This window comes from Rattus norvegicus, chromosome 16 (assembly GCF_021556685.1).
Source record: "Rattus norvegicus strain SHRSP/BbbUtx chromosome 16, alternate assembly SHRSP_T2T, whole genome shotgun sequence".
NCBI lineage: Eukaryota > Metazoa > Chordata > Mammalia > Rodentia > Muridae > Rattus > Rattus norvegicus.
The window spans coordinates 82,561,502-82,580,033 of NC_141549.1; the positions used below are offsets into that span (position 1 = coordinate 82,561,502).

At 43.9% G+C, this 18,532-nt stretch overlaps 1 protein-coding gene and 1 long non-coding RNA gene across 2 annotated transcripts in view; one reads left to right on the forward strand and one right to left on the reverse strand.

Annotated features, from left to right (window-relative positions):
* LOC102550919 (uncharacterized) overlaps positions 1-9,717 on the reverse strand; it is a 93,780-nt gene extending 84,063 nt beyond the window's left edge. The window contains exon 1 of one of the 2 annotated variants that reach the window (XR_015640077.1): positions 9,605-9,700. This is a non-coding gene — a long non-coding RNA (uncharacterized LOC102550919). Of the gene's footprint in view, positions 1-9,604 lie in introns of both variants that reach the window. The other variant, XR_015640078.1, reaches the window with a different exon arrangement.
* The window catches only part of Erich1 (glutamate-rich 1), a gene marked incomplete at its 5' end in the record, with an annotated part of 52,793,804 nt that overhangs the window by 51,690,942 nt on the left and 1,084,330 nt on the right, over positions 1-18,532 (forward strand).

Sequence of the window (18,532 nt, forward strand, 5' to 3'; positions counted from 1 at the left end):
ATAGAAATCGGCAGGTGACAGGTAAGGAAGGTCACCAGGGCAACAGCATTAGCCCCAGGTAAACAATCTTCCAGTCATCTCAAAATAGGGCAAGTGCCCGTGTGTCTCCAAGGCCACATTCAGTATCCCTCCAAAGCAGGGGAGGTGGGGACCCAGATGTGGGAGGAGGAGGGAGAGGAGAAGAGGAGGAAGAAGAGGAGGAGGAGAAAGTGGTGGCTCAGTGGTTAAAGTGCCTTTTGCTCTTACAAGGTATCTGAGTTTGGTTCCCAGCAACCATGCCAGCCAGTTCACAACTGTCAGGACCACCAGTTCAAAGAGAGCTTTCATTCCGCGCGCACACACACACACACACACACACACCTTAAAATGAAAATATATTTTAAGGATAACACCATTGGATAAATGGGCCCTTAAAATAAAGGGGCTCATTAAATGCTGTGTGGAAACCCATTCTGTCCGTATCAAACAGCCAAAGCAAGCACAGTAAGCCAACATCATAAACCCTCTCTTCCCAGAGAGATCATAAAGCTCCGATAAAGGAGTAATTTTAGAGAAATCACTCAAACATGTCTCTCTGTCTGTAGCCCTCAAGACACATTCCTAAATTGTTATAATCTGCACTAGGTACCAATGAAGATATTAACACAAGATCAGGGGAGGGGGGTTCTCTTTTGAACAAGTCTTTAAAATGTGATTCTGCAAAACCTGAAGCCTGTAAAATCCCAGGCTCTATGGACTTATCCTCGCAGGCCTCCTCATGGGAGCCCTCATCCAATCCTTCATTCAGTTGATTTTATTTTTCCCTTAGAGTCTCGTGTAGACTAGGCTAGCCTCCAACGTACCATGTAGCTAAGGATGGCCTTAAACTTTTGAACTCCCTCCCTTCACCTACTGCTAATATTGCAGGCATGTGCCATCACGCCTGGTTTATGCGGTGCTGGGATAAACCTGGGCCTTCACACAATGCTCTACCCATTGATCTACAACCCCAGCCTCTCCACTAGACTGAATACATCACCACCATTTCATTGGGGCATTTGCATGCATGCATACAGCATCGTTTGATCATCTCCACCTGTTTCTGCCCTGTCTCTCTCTCCTTTCTCTTCCTGACCCTTCCTCTGCTTTTATTCATTTACGTCATATGTTCCACATATGAAAGAACACATATAACACTTGTCTTCCTGAGTCTGGCTTGCCTCCCATAACATGTCAACGAAGTCTACCCTTTTTCTTGCTTTTATTTTTATTTTCTTGATTTTATTTTTCTAGAGGACCACATAATTATCAAATGAGTATGTGCTTCGTACTTTTTCTTGCCCCTCCCTCAGTTCCGTGGACACCTACACAGACCCCGTGATAGGGCTCTTGTGAAGAGTCCAGCATGTGACTTGTGAATCCACCCACCATGACGACGACGACGAATGGGGTAGAATGTGTAGTCCTCTGACTTACAGTGTGAATATATAGGTGGTAGCTGAGTCATATGGCTTCTAGCTTCTACTTCTCCCAGTTCTGCTTTTCGAGCCTGTGCTAGTATACATTCTTACTGACACAGGAGTTCTTTCCAGTCCAAATCCTCACCAGTACTTGTTGTTACTGGTTTTTATTTTTTATTTGTTTGTTTGTTTTTCATGATAGCCCCCATTTTGACTCAAGGGACCATTAAATATCAATGCTATTAATATTAAAGGTTTTTTTATTTGTGTTTTCCTGACAAATGAAGATATTCAACACTTTTCTCCAGCCTTCCACACCGCCTGCTACAGAGACTCCCTAAATTCCAACATAGGTTCATGGCACCTTTGCTAAGAATCCAAGAGGTGCCGCCATGTGGGTTTTCTTCCTGGGTTCTCCATCCTAGTGCCTATGTATGATCCCATACCAATGCTGTACTGGTTTAGTTGAGGTCACACATGCTATACTTAGAGTCAGGTACTATGCCCCCCTTGGGATACTCTCTTCCTCAGGTCTGCTTATTACATCAGCGGTGCTGTTTGTTACTGTTCACATTCACTCTGCCATCAGAACATCTGTGGAGAAATGAGAATCGGATTCCGGCGTGCCTGTATTCAGACGATGAGAAAGAGCATCCGTGGAATTACACCGCTGAATTCCGAGCCAAGCAGAGGCAGATCGAGAAGCACTAATGAAGGTATTTCTCAGCTCGTTAGGGAAGAGCCTTCATTTTCAGAGAATTGAGAGCAGGCAATTTTCTTGGTCTTAGGGAACACCCCGAGAGGGTGCCAAGTGCGTTTAGAATCTAAAGCAACATTAAAAGCATAAATTAAGCATGAGATTACTCCACAGCCTAGTCGGTGACGTCTGATGCATAAGAATCTAAATGTGTCCAACTCGCAGGCATCATGAGATGACGTGCACTGTCAGGTGTTGGAGAGTGTGGTAACCAAGGTGCTTGGTCCGTGTGTGTGTGTGTGTGTGTGTGTGTGTGTGTGTGTGTGTATGTGTGTGTGTGTATGTGTATGTATGTATGTATGTATGTATGTATCTCTGCCATCTGTACTGAGATGTTAGTAATCTAGTTGCTGAAGAAAAAGATAATGAAATCTTTCCTGACTCGTTGCTGTACCAATGGCTTTTCCATTGCCGTGATAAACTACTGCAACAAAAGCCAACAGAGGGGAGAGTGTTTACCCCGCTTACAAGTCCCATCTGGATGCAGTCCATCATGGCAGGAAGGCATAGCAGAAGGAGCATGAGGACGGCCTAACCTAAGGATGCAGAGTGATCATATTTCCTCTGAACACAGGAAGCAGGGAGGGATAACAGGAAGTACCTACCCCCGTAGGGACTTCCTCCAGCAACCTCCACCTCTTAAATATGTCATAGCCTTCCCAAACAGTGCCACCAATTGGGGAATCAGGCACTCAAATGTATAAGACTATGCAGGACATTTCTCATTCAAACCACAACACCCACACCACCTTAAGTTCTCAGCACCCCTCCAGCCACAGAAAGCTTACAAGAGCTGGATAGTACACGTGGGCTGTGGCTATGCCCTGTGAGAAAGCACCACAGCTGTTCACATACCTTCAGGATCCTGAAGCCCCACTGAAAGCTGTCACAACTCCACCCGCATCCATGGTAACCATATTTTGCTCTTGCACATAATAATCCCCTAAGAGAATCCATCCAGAGTAGGAAATAGAGTGGGGTCTCTTTGTCCCTTTGCATGGCAGCCAGAGAGTCTCAGAAAACCGTTGATGTCGCCAAAAGAAGACAGCCATCAGAAAGAGACGATGGGGTCTCACCTTCTGCTATTCAGAGCAGAAACACCAGAGGATGGTTTTGCCAGCACAACCAACAGGCTGCAGAAACAAACCTTGTCACATCAAGCCACAGCCCTGATAAGTTCAGTTTACCTGCTAATCCCTATAGTTAGCACCTTATAGTCTTAACACTATAGACTGTCCTGGGCTGGAAACACAGTGTATCCCAAGAAGGGTAAACAAAATGCAGACACCACACAAAAGAACAGCAGCTGCTGATAATGGAAGAGTCCACAGTGCTGGTTTGTTTAAGTTCTAGACATCACAAGCTGAAATCAAGAGAGATGGGGTTGGGAAAACATGCAATAGGAAATAGCATTAACTCTTAACTGAATCCAGTGTCCTCTTTGCTCACCCCAGCGGCCCCAGTGGCAGCTAGAGGAAAGCCACAATGTCCCAGCTCTCACTTGTACGGAGGAGGCAAGCTGTCTCCAGGAATCCAAGAGTCCGTTTGTGATACACTTTATCTTCAAAGCAGAGCACATGAAAGTCTAGATGAAGGGCTTCGCCTGTTGTCTGATACAAATGACAAGAAAGGAGCCGGGGATGCACGAACTGGCAAGTTCTGTCATTTGCAGGGTGTTTATTCTCCCTGTATGACTTTTAATCCCTTAAACAAGCCCTAATGAGAAAGGCACAGTTTTTAACTTCTGACTTCTTTAATCTACACTTGAAAGGGCTAGCCGGGAAGACTGAGCCCTTTTGGATTACAGGCATATGACTTCACTACATCTTCACTACAAAGTGAGGCAGCCTCAGGACTGAAAATATGCAGATTGCTATTTATGTTGCTTTTGCTTTTTATCCATAAAACGCATTAGAAGTGTTTTCATTTCCGTAATTGATCAGTTTGCTCATTAACCTCAACTTAAATAGATGCTTTCCAATTGATTTTATTTTAAGAAAAAGGGAAATCTTAAGAAGCCTTACTTGAGGAGAAATGTTGGTTCCACATGGGACTGAGTCAGCCTTTGGTGGTCATAATTTTCTGTCCTGGTAGTACCGTAAGATGTGTTCATTTCCATAATTGATTGGCCTTTTGATTTTTCTCTAATTAAATGATGTCTTTAAGTAGACATATAAAATATCTAGAAAATAGGAATTGCAGGAGTGATTTCAAAGTCAGTGAAGCCACCAAGAGCTTTACAGTGGTGACAGAAATCACAGATCTTTACTGTTAGAACAGGAGGACTTCAGAGCCTATGTCTCACCACTCTGACCAATAGGAGTCACCTGTCCTTCTCTACTGATTCACAGGTGCTGTGACTGAGCACAGAAGCTTAGTGACTACCATGCTGGCCTGCCTGGGCATAGCTCCTTGCACAAAGGGACGGTATTAGTTATTTTTCTGTTGTGTTAAAATAGCAGGACCAAGGCAATTACTTGAATAAAGGGTTTATTTTGGACCAGGGGGAAAAGAGTCCATCCTGGTGCGGAGTCATGGCAGCAACGAGCTGGCACAGCAGTGAGAGAGGAGTGTGGAGGATTCACGGCCTCCACTTTAAACATGAGGCACAGGAAGGAACATAAAGAATAGATTTTTGGTTCTGAAGGTCCATGCCCTGTGACATACTTCTTCCAGCAAAGGTACACCTCCTAAATCTCTTCTAACAGCACCCAACCCGGGACGAAGTATTCAAATACAGGAGCCTAGGAGGGACATCTTTACTGGAACCCCTACAGGGACCATAACACCCACCACACTAAGGCACTAGAAGGACACCTAGGACAGGTCTATAAAATTTCCTACAAGGGTCCAAACTTAAGGAGACTCCTTCTGTGAGATAACAAAAACTACATTGTGTGTAAAGGTACAGCACATACAGAATGATGTCTGGGTGTCCACGCATGAAACTTTGTATCAGTTGGTGTTTGTACATCCATGCCTGACATTGTATCAGTGTGGTAAACACAAATCCATGAATATACAATGGGTATGGAAAGACTTATGTCATGCAAAACATAAATCCAATGACATCCAACTGCAACGTCCATATTTTAAACTTATTCTACCTGATAAATGAAAGCACAGACTTCTGATATTTTGATGCAGGCATGCATGAAACATTGTGTCAGTTGATGTCTGGGTGTCCACGAATGAAACTTTGTATCAGTTGAAGTTTGGATATCCATGCCTGAAACATTGTATCAGTTGAAGCTTATATATATATATATATATATATATATATATATATATATGTGTGTGTGTGTGTGTGTGTCTGAAACATTGTATCAGTTGAAGTTTGTACTTCCTTGTCTGAAACATTGTATCAGTTGAGGTCTGGTGTTCATGCCTGAAACATTGTATCAGTTGAAGATTGGGTATCCATGCCTGAAACATTGTATCAGTTGATGTCTGGGTGTCCACGCATGAAACTTTGTATCAGTTGATGTTTGTATATCCATGCCCGAAACATTGTATCAGTTGAAGTTTGGCTCTCCATGCCTGAAACATTGTATCAGTTGAAGTCTTGGTGAACACATCTGTTTCCTCAAACAGTTATCACTTCTTCACTGCAACCACATTTAAAATTCTTTAATTTTTGAAAATATACCGCATATTACCATTTTAAGTGGAATAAGTTGTGCGAACTAGTAACCAGGGGTAAAGATTACCTGGTTCCTCTGTTCAGACTGAGATGGAAAAGCCAACTGTCATTTCTATAACAGTAAAAGACTCAATCACCCCTCAGTACCCAAGCCCTGGCACTGCCTGCCAATTGGCCATAGAAGTCATAGCATACCTTCCTGGCCTGGAGTTCTGTCTTTGCTAGGTTACGTCCCTTTATGTGGTAAGCCTCGCTTGGCCAGAACTTCCTCCACCATCTTTCACATCTCAAGGCAGATGAGCCATTGGCCTGGCTATGGCAGCTCTTTCTCCTGAAATGCTGTTCACTTAGCCTTCCTGTCAGGGTTCCTAACCCTTCCCTCCATCACAGCTTGGGAGTGGGAGGGTAGCCCCACAAGCTTCTCTCTTTTTCTTGCTATTCACCATCAAACTTTCTTCCCAGACAAACAAAAGTTAGGCTTGACACAATTTCTCTGTAGTCCATCAGCTTGAGTTTATGAGCCTAATCATGTATATCTTTTTTTTTATTAACTTGAGTATTTCTTATTTACATTTCGAGTGTTATTCCCTTTCCCGGTTTACGGGCCAACATCCCCTTATCCCCTCCCCCTCCCCTTCTTTATGGGTGTTCCCCTCCCAACCCTCCCCCCATTGCCACCCTCCCCCCAACAATCATGTTCACTGGGGGTTCAGTCTTAGCAGGACCCAGGGCTTCCCCTTACACTGGTGATCTTACTAGGATATTCATTGCTACCTATGAGGTCAGAGTCCAGGGTCAGTCCATGTATAGTCTTTAGGTAGTGGCTTAGTCCCTGGAAGCTCTGGTTGCTTGGCATTGTTGTTCATATGGTGTCTCGAGCCCCTTCAAGCTTTCCAGTTCTTTCTCTGATTCCTTCAACGGGGGTCCTGTTCTCAGTTCAGTGGTTTGCTGCTGGTATTCACTTCTGTATTTGCTGTATTCTGACTGTGTCTCTCAGGAAAGATCTACATCCGGCTCCTGTCTGCCTGCACTTCTTTGCTTCATGCATCTTGTCTAATTGGGTGGCTGTATATAATCATGTATATCTTAAGGCCAAACAAATGGAGAAAAATCGGAAAGTTTCTATAGACTATCAAATGTTAAGCTGTCAACCACTCTGGATGTAAATCTATTTGAAGCTCAGCTTCCTCTGGGTCATTCAGCTCCCAAACTGCTGTACTTGGAGGAATAAAGGGAACATGAGGGTGGGCTGATGAACAGATGGTAAATAATTCACAAATTTAAATTAATACAAAGCCATTGGCTTCATATGCAACATGCTTGCTTCATGCCCTCCTGACCAATGACTTTCCCTGTCTTTGGGCTGTCTAGCTTTCATTCAGGACCCCTGAATAGGCCTGTGTGTCTATGAGCACATAGAATTTACTCTTCTTGGTAACAGCATGGAATATGTTTTGGAATCTCAGGGGTAGCTTTGGATACCATGTGTGTCCTCTGCTCTATGGACATGTCACTGGCCCTCCTTGTCTACCAGGGCACTAAGGGGTTTCCATCAGAAGATTTATGCTGTGTTGTGTAGGAGATTAATGTTTTCCAAGGTGGAGGGAAGCTTGTTGAGATACAGGATGTACCCACTGGGAGGGCCAGATATAAAACAGCCAGCTAGAAAACATGCTACCTTACCAGGGTGCCATGCTGACATCTGTGGCACAAGTTACTGCTGAGGGCCATGAAGATGTCTGTGGTTTGTGCTGCATCCTGAAGCCAGGTCCATGTCCATAGGCTGTGCTGCTGCTACTGCAGGACATGTTGATGTGAGTGGCTTGGGGTGCCACCTGAGGCTATAGCGATATCTGGGTCCTTGCTGCCACAGAAGACCATATCTGGGCTCATGGTCCTACTACAGCAAGGTCCACAATGATGTCACCATAGTATGTGCTTCAGACTAATGCCATGTTGGTTTCCAAGGGCCATGTTGTAGCCAGGGACCACTTTGATGTGAGTGGCCTGTACTGCCACCTGAGGCCATGTATGTCCATGGTCTTGGCAGCTTCTGGGGGCCTTGTCTGAGTCTGTGGTCCTTCTACAGCAGGGGGCCATGTACATAGACTGTGCTATTGCCAGAAACCATGTGGAGGCCTTGCTCCATGCTTCTGTAGAAAGAACAAGGAGGCTTCATTTGCCATGATATCAATGACTGCAGATTCACAGTTGAGAGGGAAGGACCTAAAAGGCTTCTGTGACAACCCTTCCCTAACCCAACCCCTCACATTGAAGAAGCAACAGTTCACACAGGAAGCTAAGAGAACTCTTAAGTGTTATGGGGATGCTGAAGAGTGGCTCTCCACAATTGATGGCCCCTGTCAGGGATGTGGGAGGAGGGACTCAGTTCTGTTTAAGGGACAGGCCACTGAGAGTTTGACCCTGCTCCACTGAGTATACAAATAGCACAAATTGCTACTGTTTTTTATGTGTCTATTTTTTAAACTATTGGAGGTTGCCAGGGGGGAAGCAGACATGGGAGGACTGGAAAGTGAATGTAATTCAGGTATATGATGTGAAACTCCAAGAGAATAAAGATGTTGGGGGAAAACAACAAAAAAATATATATAGGATGTTAGAAAGGGGGTAAACAGGAAAATATTCTAAGAGGAAGTGAAACATCACATCCTGCAAAAAAGCTTTCAGCTCAGGAAATAAATAACTCAAAGTCCCTGAAACTGAGCAAACACACTGGCCCCTCCATCTCCAAGCACACACAGGTTGTAAGGAAGAGTGACACACAATGGACACTACAGGTGAGAGTTTGCAATGCCACTTAACAAAGATGATTCTCAAAAGAGAAGGAAATTAAATCTCATTCCCCACAGGGACCTCCTACATACGTTCCAAGAGAATTGCTCACGTCTCACTGTTTTGAGGTACATTCAGATAAAGCACTGTCTATATGGACTTGGTAGAAACTGACTTCAGGTCAGGCTCAGGAGAAGTTTGATGTCAGCATAAGGGGCAGTGTAGTGACAACCCCAATAGCCAAGGGCTTTTGATGAGTAACGTGGACAAGTGTCCTCTGGTCACTTAGTTTTTGTATGACCCTGGTTAATGCCCGCAATTGATATCAACTCAGTAAAGGTACAAAGTCTTCCTAAGATATGAGCAAACCAAGGACAAAGATCTCACTGCTAACTGCTGTCATCATTTGACTCTGTGGACTGTTCTCCAGTTGGACATCCCCTCCTACTTCAGGACTCAGTTACCAGGTTCCATGCTGTATATCTGTATAGCCCAACTCCAAGACAGGTACTGTGCTCATCAGGTGACATAGGATACAGTTTCCTTGACTATAGATCAGCCTACCTTCAGGATCAGGTGAGCCAAACAAAACTCCAGCAGCTCTATTCAATGCTCTGAGAATGTATTTCACTGGAATTAAATAGCAATAATATTTAAATTGGCTGTATGCTTAATGTATGAGCTGAATTATCCTCCACCGCTAGGCATCATTATCATGATGCTTCTTAAAAGTTAATGCTTTGGGGTTGGGGATTTAGCTCACTGGCAGAGCACTTGCCTAGCAAGCGCAAGGCCCTGGGTTCGGTCCCCAGCTCCGGAAAAAAAAAAGAAAAGAAAAAAAGGAAAAGAAAAAAGTTAATGCTTTGGGCATTATACTCCTCAGATTTTATGAGTGGAGAGGATGCATAGAAGCCAACTATGGAACAATCCGTTTCCTAGGAAGGTCCAGATGCCCTTCGATGGCCAAAGTACCTGACAGGGATGCAAAGTTCTTCATCCATCTGGGCTTCAACTGAAAATCAACTAGAGTCCTTCTTCCCCCTTCCCTTTCAGGAAACAGGATACATGAGAAGGGTGTCCATGGCAACAGAGAATGCTCAAGAAGGGTGTCCACGACAACAGAAGATGCTTGGGAAGGGTGTTCTAGTCGTGATCCCACAGCAGATACTGACTTGAGAAATCCATGGCCCACCAAGAAGGGGGCCTTCTTAAGAGGCATTAACCTGACTCTAAAAAGGAAAACCATCTATCTGGTACTTAAATATTTCCTGTCATTATATAATTAACAACAAAAATCGAGTTTGCCTTCCTTAGTCAAACTTTCAAGTCCTTACCAGGCTGACGAATGTACATGAATAACATGTTTATCAAAATAAAAAAAATAATTAGGTCAATGAAAGCTCTCTATAAAATGCTACAGTGGTAGCTGCAACTCATTGTCCATTGTACCAAACCATAGAAAGAGGGGGCTGGATGTAGACCATGGGCTTGGGCTGACAAAGCACCTTTGTATGTCCTGCTCACTCTGCGGTAAACGCAGCACATGAATCATGTCTTCTAAGTAAACATGCATGGAGAGCAAGAGAGAGAAGCATGCAGCTCACGAATTATTGCCAAAAGAACACAGCCAAGCAGCCACCATTCTCATCCAGATACTGTCTATCCTCAGGGAGCTCCTTGGGTTCCTCTTTCTCTCTGTCCTGACCTCTGTGTCCAGTTCTTTCTTGGGCACCAGACAGTGCTAGGATTGTAAACCAGGACTAGCAATCAAAACCCAGGGGTGGATGGACATGGGTTTCTTCATAAGATCCCTGAATATGTCAGAGATGGGAAGAGAGGTGTGAGCTGGGGATCTGACACCTACATGTTCTTCTATGGTAGAGTGGAGTGATAGCAAGGACAGACAAAACAAGGACATTTTCCTCAGCACCAGGGGAATTTCAGGACTTCAAGCCAGACGAGATAATAAGGTTGGTATTTATTAATGACAGTGCCACAGTATCTAGTGCTAGATGAAAAATTAAAAGTCCCTTTATGACTCCAGAGGGACCAAGTTAAGGCAGCCTCATTAGTCTTCAATGAGGGGAGCTACAGACTTTTCTTGCCTTCGCCATTACCAAACCACTGCCCTGATATTGATAACATTTTGAAAAATCTGCACAGCCAGGTTCAACAGCTCTCACTACCACCCTGATACTAAATACTTATTTGTTTTTCAGCTCCAGGAGTTCTTAATCTCCTGTCCTAGCAAGGAAGTCACAGCTAATTAGATGTTCGGCTCTAACCCTTAGGAGGACCCTACCTCTAAGTGCCACTACAAACTAGCATGTGCCCCTCTAGCTGTGAGTACTAGAGCATGTGTGAGTGCAGAGAAGAAGATGGTGACCAGCTGAGGGTTCCCTGCTCTTAGCCAAAGTCCATGGAGCTGACACCACGTATGTGTTAGCGAACTGACTGGGATGGCTATCCCTGGCTGTCAACTCGACTATGTCTGAAATTAAGTAAAATCCAAAAATGGAAGGCACAACTCTGAGGGAGATTTTTAATTAATTTGAAATAGGTAGATTCACTTCTAATCCAGATCTTTGCAGTAAAAGGACACAGGCCTTTAATCCAGATCTTGAGGTTGAGGTAAGAAGACATACAATTTAATCTGGATCTTGAGGTGAGAAGGCACACCTTTAATATGGCCCTCACCTTCTGCTGGAAGTCTATATAATGTGTAGGTTTATATCTTATAGTATATAAGGACGAGAAAGAAGGAGCTTTTGCTCTTTGCCTGTTTGCCCTTACCTTACTAGCACATCCATTCCTTCACTGTCATTGAAGCCAAATTCTTCACAATTTTAGCATATACTGAAGACCAGCTGAGACATCCAGCCTTGTGGACTGAGCAAATACTACATTCTTGGACTTGCCATTCACAGCCAGTCATTGTTGGATTAGCTGGACCACAGCCTGTAAGTCAGTCTTAATAAATCACATATATGTATACACACACGAGAGAGAGAGAGAGAGAGAGAGAGAGAGAGAGAGAGAGAGAGAGAGAGAGAGAGAATATGAGAATTGGGAGGAACTCTTTGGGAGCAAAGACCCAACAGCATTAGGACAAAAGCTAACATTCTGTGACTATTACTATTTTAAAAGTTCTATTACTCATTATGAAAAATTAAACTGCAAATGTATTAAGCTATCAATAACAGAGAACAAAGAAGAAATAAAATAATAGTAAATCTGTAGCAATAAAATCAGAAGTTTATAGAATAGAAAACAAACAAAATGAAGAAAGTGAAATGAGAAGATCACTCAGCAGGTAAGAGTGCTCGATGCACAAACCAGATGATCTGAGTTCAAACCCTTCCACACAGAGAGGAGGAAAGAGAAAACCAAATCATAACAGTGTCATCTGATCCCTACATGCACACAGAGGCATGTGTGTTACAGTGTGTGCACTACGGCACACATGTGTTCATACTCACATAGCGCGCGCACGCGCACACACACACACACACACACACACACACACACGTGTGTGATAATTGTAAGTAAATACAATATGAAGAGCCTGCCCTAGTTCTCTGAAACATAGAGCGGTGTAAGGAAATACTCCATTTTATATGAGAAAAGACAGATATTCAGATAAACCACTCTAATTATGAATACACACCACATATCGCTGTGTCAGAGACTTGGAGCAGGTGGGTGATCTCACCACTCCAGACTCTCCTGACTCATTGTCTCGTACAGAATAAGTCAGCAATGGAGGACAACAGAGCTGAACTGAAGAATGGGTTCTCACTAACACCCTGGGGCAGCAACAGGACCAACAGTCTGACTCCACCACAGAGCCAAGTCCAATTCCTTTGGAGGGAAGCAGGGCTGGCTCTGTGGGTGGGGCTGGACTGTTCCAAAAAAGACTTAGCTTTTGACCATGGTTGCAGGTAAATAGTAGTGGTCAACATTGGAAACAAAGGAAAATGTCCTATCTAAACTGATGGAGTTATGGGAACTGTAAGGATTAATTGTGTTAAAAGACACCCAGTAAAACTAAAAATAAAATTTTTAAAAATTGCTTGATACACTTGCCTTTTTGCCCATGCTGGAGGAGCTGAATCACCAAGTCTAAGTCTCTTGTCTTAATGGATGTCTTAGTCAGGCCTTCTATTCCTGCACAAACATCATGACCAAGAAGCAAGCTGGGGAGGAAAGGGTTTATTCAGCTTACACCTTCACATTGCTGTTCATCACCAAAGGAAGTCAGGACTGGAACTCAAGCAGGTCAGGAAGCAGGAGCTGATGCAGAGGCCATGGAGGGATGTTTCTTACTGGCTTGCTTCCCCTGGCTTGCTCAGTTTGCTTTCTTATAGAACCCAAGACTACCAGTCAGAGATGGTACCACCCACAATGGGCTGGGCTCTCCCCCTTGATCACTAATTGAGAAAAGGCCTTACAGCTGGGTCTCATGGAGGTATTTCCTCAACCGAGGCTCCTTTCTCTGTTGTAACTTCAGCTTGTGTCAGTTGACACATAAAACCAGCCTGTACAATGAGTGACGGTATCAAATGCGTTGTAAGAAACCGTGGGTGTGTAGGTTTTAGAGAACACATGACATGGTTTGTGATACTCGAGAGCAAGAAGAAGAGGGTGAGCCCATGCTGTATTGGTCCCTTCCTATGGAGACAGGAAGACTCTGAGAGCCCATGGGAGTCCATTGACCTGGCAGACTCTGGCCCACACTGCTGGAGTCTCTGGGAGGCTTATTAAAGCAAGAATCCAGAAGGAGGCTGGGGAGAACTAAGCTAGAGGTTTCTTTGGGCTCCTGGTATCTTTGACAAATGGTAAGGGGTGTGGGGAAGGACACTCCAAGTGGTTGCATGTTGCAAACTAATAAGTCCTCTGCCCGCTGTCTTTAGCAGGGAGATTCGAGACTGAAAAGACCAAAGACACCAGTAAAATTGAAACAAGTTAGAAGATCCCAGAGATTTGGGTGTCATTCACGTCCCCATCATGATGACACAGCATGGATGATTTGGCTCCCACTGGTCTGACATCATGTATGACCCCATCATGGTGACACAGCATGGATGACTTGGCTCCCACTGATCTGACATCATGTAGGACCCCATCATGGTGACACAGCACGGATGACTTGGCTCTATCATGTCATTTCACACGGTGCCCGCTCCAGTGTCACAGGGAGAGTAGAGAAAGTGCTTAGGGACAGAAGCAGCAGCAATGGGGGTAGGGATGTAGGAGTAAAGCCAGTTCTGTCACCTATAGCTAAGACCCTGCAGAGCAGAGGCATGGTCATCATTGCGCATAGAAGGAGGCTTTGCATAAGAGCAGAGTGAAGGGAACTGCTGCTGGTTATGGGGGTGAAAGTGTGCGCTCGCCTGGAAGCCATTGATCCTCTTGTGAGAAAAAGTGCACACAGTAAGAGGGGCTTCACATGGCCAGAGCCCAAGAGGTATAAGCAAAGAACCTTCCGTAGCTTAATTTAAATCTCTCCCTCACTGGGAAAATAATCTCATCCTTTAAAATTGAGTAAGGGAGACTTCACGATTGCCTTGGGTTCAATGCCAAGACTAGATACCTAATTGGAAGAACACTATGCGTGGTAAGCCTATTTCTTGAATACCTACCACTCTTTCTCCCACACCATGGTGTGCCAACCCATATTTGTTTAACTCAGAAGAGAAGTCTTTAGTTTCTCCATCCATCTAGCTTTCCAGCATACTGTTCCAATATTTCATTGCAAAAAAAAAAAATAGTTTCTCACGCTGGAAAGAAGCAATGTGCTTGAGGCTGCCTTACAGTTTCTGAGACATATTTCTTGGTCACTTCTGTGTGTAACAGACATGGTATTGCTCACTTTGGGCTGAAATCACAGTACACAAGTCACAAAAATAATTTACAGGATATCTTCTGTCCTGGCTGAATTACGATTTCCCCTACAGAATGTCCTTGGCCCTGTGCTCCAAGGGTTAGCATAAATCTCAAAGGAAGACACGTATATAAATAAGTTTAGTGCATCTGCGTAGAAATGCTCGCATATTCTTGAAGGAAAGAAACATATGGTTGACAGGTACAGGATAAAATAATCAATCCTGGAGTTGCCACACTAGTTGCTTTCTGCATACGTGACCAACAAGATCTACTTAAACATAAAAACGTGATAATTCTCTAGTTTTTGTCTCCTTTGTTGGCTTGTTTGCACTCTGGAAAACTGTCCCACTAAATAATTTCTGAGGGATGTATTTGGATAGCGAATCAGAATTAATCCTATGACAGCAAGCTTGGAGTACTTTTCTGAAATAAATGCGGGTGTGTAAGATTTATTTCTTTTATTTTAATAAAACTATATTATAATTTTCACATACTTTTTCTTATTTAAGAGTGTTGCAGGGGGGCGGTGGATTTAGCTCAGTGGTAGAGCGCTTACCTAGGAAGCGCAAGGCCCTGGGTTCGGTCCCCAGCTTTGGAAAAAAAAAAAAAAAAGAGTGTTGCAGGCATTCATATTTTCTCTTCGTTCCTGTGCACACCCACACAGCTGCAATGCTAGGCTGAGGGGTTCGTGTTACTGAACCCCTATTTTCTGGGCGCTTTCTGGTTTTCCTCCTCTCTTCCCATGTTCCTCAGACCCACCAGCAGCCAGTCACCCCACAGACCACAGGTCCTCTAGTAACCTCCAACAGCAAGCTGCAAGCGATCCACCCTGGATTTCTCAGTTGCTAATACAATCAATTACCGACAAGCAGATTTCCAAAGGACATGCATACCCTTGTCTGTGAGCTATTTCTCTCCAGAAATTTCTCCTTCTCTTTCACTTATCAGCACTGAGTAAGTTGACACAGATAGAGTACACAGTTCAAGGCTTCATAATCCTAGAGAGTGCTTGGCTCCCCATTGATGAGAAAGCCCCTTCTCAGCGGCTGTTTTCATCTCTGTGAACAAGGCTGTTATAAGTGCCCTTTTTGTAGACTTTCAGGGTACTCATCTTTTGTAGATACTACTCAGAAGTAGATTTCTTCATGATAGTACACATAGGCATTTAACTTGTTAAATTGTTCAAAAGCATAGCATGACAGCTAGCTTTGTCAACTTGACACAAGCTGGAATATCTTAGAAAGAGAGTCTCAGTAAGAAATTCTCCACATTAGGTCGAGCTGCAGATATATCTGTAAGGAATATCCTAACAAATGTAAGTAATGTAGGAAGACCTAGTCCACTGTGGGTGGCATCATTCCTTAGGCAGAGGGTCCTGAACTAAGAGTGGATAAACATAGCATGAGCTATAAGCCTGAGTGTGTTCGTTTCTCTGCCCTTGACTGTGGGTATGATCACTGTTCTAAGTGGGCCACTTTGACTTCCAGATAGGATGGACCATAACCTAGAAAGGTAACTAAAATAAACCCTTTCTCTGCCTAAATTATTGTAATAAAAGTATTTTATTACAGCAATAGAAGTAAAACCAAAACATTTAAGTTCTATCACTTTCTGTTTCTGGTAATAACATGAGATGCCATTTGGCCAATATCTTTACCTGCAAGAATTAAAAATAGCTGCTGATGAGTATATTTGCCATTAGGTAAGTATTCAATGACACCCTACTATCGGTTCAGTGGGGATCGCCCTACCCACCTGTGAGTGTTGAATGTCCATTTCTGGGTCTGGGGATTATCTGAGCTGTGCTTCTCTGGCTTGATAATCTGCACCATTTACTTTCCTAGTGTACAATTTTTCTTTCTCCTTAAATTTATAAAATCGAATCAGCAAGAACACTTTGCCATATCTGTTGTTTTTCTTTAACCTGTTCACAGGATCCTCTGTCACCTTTCTTCAACTTCCCTCATAGCTTTCAGGCTCCCTTCTTGGTGAGGACAGATCTCAGACCCCAACTGGTGAAGTAGTTTGGTCTTGCTCTGTAATTCTAGCTGGCTGAGAAATTGCTATGTAAACCTGGATGACCTGAAACTTAGAGAGATCCGTCTGCCTCTGCTTCCTGAGTGCTAAGATTTGCCCCCCACACCCAGTGGAAGTTTTGCTTTCACAAATCCTTACAACACAAAGTTGGACTGTCTTCCTAAGCCATCTTCCTGTCTGTTTTCATCTTTCTTTTGTGAATGACTGTCTCATTTACTAACTCTGGTGTCTAGCTGACTCCATATTTACAGTACCCAATGTTCAGAATAGAATCAGCCTGGCGCTTAGATGGAAGCTAGCACCAGAAACCATTCACTCGGTCCCGCCTTTAGGTCCTTCAGTCTTCAGGGTGGCAGTGTGACAGTGTGACAGTTCAAGAAAAACATGGTAAGGGTACAAATAATTGCTGTGGCCCCATCACATAGATCATATACATACACATACATATATGTGCACTGTGGTGCACACACATACATCATATACCTATACATATCCATTACATATACTCATGCATATACATATATCCTATATATTCATCATATGCATATATATTATACATACACTGTATATATACATATATATATACTATATGTGAGTTACAGTAAACCAACAAATGTCAGCATTATTAAGTCTTTATATTGTTCCTTGCATCAACAGTTACCAGATTTAGAAAGCCCAAACCAGAGAGCAGCACAGTAATTTCTCAGTAAATTTTAATCATTCTTGGCCATTACAACCTGCCAGGCCTTGCGCTGAGGCCTCTCCTGGCACCTTTTATTTGATTCTAATTAAATTAATTGAGTTTTTATGTGCCTGTCCTTTGTTTGCATTTTTGGCTATACTTCAGCGAGCGCATCACGTCCTCTGTACCATGAAAACGCTTCCTGTTGAGGACTCACCCACAGGGCCTTCATTTTGGCCCAGGCCCCTGAGGTAATGGTTCTCTCTTTAAAAGTCACTCATTGTGACTCACAAGGTACCTGGTATCATTTTAGAACAAGGGTTTATGGGTAATAAATGTTATGGCCATGCAGGCTGTCATCACCCAGATTAGAGGTGCCCAGGAAGGCAACACCAAGCAGATCAGACAAGTATAAGCTTGTCCCCAGCCTCCTCTCCAGGAGCCTCTCCCATGGAGGATGCCCACTCACATGCTGCCCACTCAGCCCCTCACCCTCCACACCCTTTGCCCTTATTCTTGTTGGCACTCCATTTGTGATCGAATCGACGGTCCCTGGGCCCCTCTGTTCAACAGTCTCTGAGCCCACAGCATTACAATGTTCTGCAATAAACTGCCCTGTTCCCAGTAGACTAAGGGTAGTTCCCATCAGAGGTGATGACTGATTCCAGCTTGTCTGTGGTCCTCCCATCCACCTTGCCACTGGGGTGTGGGAACACCAATTGGGAAGATGAAATGAGTGATGCTAGACTGCATTTACTCTACTCCTTTGGGTGCTGGGCTTGTGGGAAGCACAAGGAGGGAGGGAGCCCATGGGCTGAAGATGAAGAGCCCCAGGGGCTGGGAGGGAGGGGAACTCTGGCTTAGCTTGGGGACAGCAGCAGCTCCTCAGGGAGCTCAGAGGGGCCTTCTGCAGGAGACTTAGATGATGTGGCTGTAGATGAAGGCTTCCCCCATGTACTCCACAGCAGTTCTTGATGAGAGAGAAAGTTCTTGGTTCCAAACTGTTTATTGACTCTTCATCTGATGGTTCATCATGGAAAATATCCACTTCCTCAGGGTGGACCAGAAATAAAATACCTTTTGCAGGAAAGAATGTCTAGGAAGGGAAGCTTATCAGCTAAACCATCAAGGTCCATCTAGATACTTCATTAGCATAACTGTTCTGATCTACATGACTACTGATCATGTCCCTATGTAGGGATTATAGTCACACATTCCAGGCCAGGGATCCTCTAATGGGTGCCTGGGTGCTGGGGTCTCTGAACCCACTCAACCTTACCAAGTTTCCTGGAACA